Raw genomic sequence first — 2830 nt, 5'->3', positions numbered from 1 at the left:
GAACAATAATGTTTACATTAAAATGGGCTTTTCTGCTAGTCCTACCCTAAGGACATAGGTGGAGTTCAGACTATCCACCCTGCGATATCTATAGCCTCCACACTCAAACTCTGCATTGGGTTTACATACACATGTACTTTACTGGCCACATTCCTGTATACGTAACTTCTAGAGGATTTCATAGAATACAGGCTACATGAGATAGATAGATAGATAGATAGATAGATAGATAGATAGATAGATAGATAGATAGATAGATAGATAGATAGATAGATAGATAAAGATTTATTTCCTAAGCTAAAGAAATTATTTTGCTCCGTGAGCGCACAAGCGCTACTTCCCCCAGCCTGCGGCGTGATGGGCTGGGGCAACTCCACGGCCACCAGCGCGTAGGCCGAGGCCCTGCAGCAGCAGCTAAGGATTCAACAGAAGACTCAATGGCAGACGATGACAAAAGTAGGAACTATGGAGGGGGATATGTGGGCCTTCCCGCGGAAGCGGTCACTATAGTTTCCAGTCAGACAAAGACTACGGAAAAATTAGAAGACAGTGATATCATGACTCAGTAATCAAGAGCCTACAAATGAAGATGTGGCTTGACTGGACCGTGTATGGTGCACAGACGTTTCCAAGTAAATTCTAAACCTTAGCCCCCCTGCCCCCGGTCCCATAGTTTTAGTGTAGAGTCAAAACCATGGGTACCTTCTGAATTGTGTGGTAACAGGGGGCACTGGTCAGATTGTACCCGCATGCATGGAACGTTCGGCAGATGAACCCTGAAGGACAAACTGATGAACGAACGGTCATGGGAACTGCGATTGCCCAGTCTGGTCGACTCTGCATCTGCAGCATCTTCACCCTGGTTGTTCAACACACTTCATGAAGATCATATCTATTCACTGATACTTTTATATAACTAAATCTGTATTCTATTTATCATGTAGAAGAACAAGTCTTATACAGGAACTATTTAAAGTAATGCTTTGGTCTAGTATCTTTTGCTGTTCTCACTTCATTGTAATTTTCAGCTGGAAAATTGTTCAGTGGGTTCTTACTCTTCCATCCCCCCCACCCTCTTTTGGTTTTGACTGTATGGTTTTCAGTTTTATTGCAAAGGCGGAGGATTTTGTTTTATTAGTAATGTCTGCCTTTGCAACGTTGAAAAATAAAGGACTTCAATCTGCAACAAAAAATAAATTATTTCGTCTCTGTTACGTAACTCGGATTCTACGGAGAAAACAAAAGAACAAAAAAAGAGTCCGATAAGTCATCCCAGGTGTGTGTATGTGTTTTTGTTTGTTTGTTTTTGTAGTTTCTCTTCAAATGTATTCAGATGCAGGCCCTGATTTCAATTACAATTCAGTGACCAGGGGTGTTCTGGACACCAAAATAAACAACAGGGGCTTCAATGTGACGGGAAGCAACATCATCTTCGTCCATGATTCCACTGATCCTTGGCATACTTTGGGAATCACAGAGGATATTGGGAGAAAACTGCCTGCTGTCTTCATTAAAGGTACCATAGTTGTGAATAATCAAAGACTCACCAATAGAAACATGTCAACATGTATAACAAAGAAGGGGGCAATAATGGTTGAATGGTCGATTTCCCAGTTTGGGAGACCTGGGTTTGATTCCACTGTTAATGCACCTCCCGAGTAACCATCACTCAACGCGCAGTGAGGCCCGAGTGTATGATGCACTGTGTGTCTATGATGCTGAACAGCTTTCTCTGGGGCATCAAAATTAATGAACTCGGAAGAAAAGCGTGAGCTATTGCCAGAAATCAGTGAATGAAAACTGTAGGGATCGCACAGGTCTAATCTACCGCCACTCGTGGTCTGGTACACGCACAGGGAGCATTGAGTTCTAGTGCACATGGGATTGCCAGACTTTGGGTTCCAACTTGACAGCTAAAGCGCCAGCATTAAGAATGCTTATATTATTTTTGATAATAAACACAAAATACTTTGAAGTGGGTGCAGGTATTTCATTTAGTCTTCACTATAATTTCATTATCACGCTTTCATCTAATGTAGAACAACTGAAAATGGTATGAGTCAGCACAGAAAGAAAGGTGTATATCAAATGAAGTATTTATCAACTATTATCCTTATTGCTTTTTTGGTGAGAGAGACAGAGAGAGCAAGAGAGAGAGAATGAGAAAAAGAGAGAGAGAGAGAGAGAGAGAGAGAGAGAGAGAGAGAGAGAGAGAGTGTGTGTGTGTGTGTGTGTGTGTGTGTGTATGTATGTTTGGATATTTGGGTTTGGGGGTTGTTATAGTAGCAGTGGTTTTGCTCCCTGAGAAGTTTATATACTTTCTAATATTCAAGTGAGATCAGATAATTTTCTTCTATGAATCTATTTACTCATTCAAGAAATTATTATTCTTAGGGGTTATGAGAAAATTAATGAGTGTCCCTTGGTACAACTTAGTTCTTAGAGTTGCAACCTCATGTAGAACACATCACCTTTCCATTTTATCTATTTAACTTGTTGTGGTGGCTCAAATCAGTTGTGAAACTTCTCAAAAGTCTACTTTTAACACGGGGTAATCCGTGTTTCCCCACGGCAAACTACAATGTGCTAGTGTGTACAGCTTAGTATACTAATGTGCTATTGACACATGTCCACTCTGGTTCAAAGCCCCTAGAAGCCTTAAGCCTTGGTTAATGAACATCAGACTCTTAAATATATAATTCTCCATATTTTAAAAATATTTCTTAATAGAAAAAAGCCTCAGATAGCAACATTCTTGACAGTGAAAAGATAGTAAAAACATTGACTGCAGAGAAGGATTCAAATGAAAGCTATGATTCACTTCTAGATG

The 2830-nt window shown here is 40.4% G+C and overlaps 1 pseudogene; it reads left to right on the top strand.

Annotated features, from left to right (window-relative positions):
- Positions 1-357: 357 nt before the first annotated feature.
- LOC142424845 (overexpressed in colon carcinoma 1 protein homolog) lies at positions 358-569 on the top strand (annotated as a pseudogene).
- Positions 570-2830: the final 2261 nt, after the last annotated feature.

This window comes from Tenrec ecaudatus, chromosome 13 (genome assembly GCF_050624435.1).
Source record: "Tenrec ecaudatus isolate mTenEca1 chromosome 13, mTenEca1.hap1, whole genome shotgun sequence".
Lineage (NCBI taxonomy): Eukaryota > Metazoa > Chordata > Mammalia > Afrosoricida > Tenrecidae > Tenrec > Tenrec ecaudatus.
This window is presented reverse-complemented; position numbering and strand designations above follow the sequence as displayed.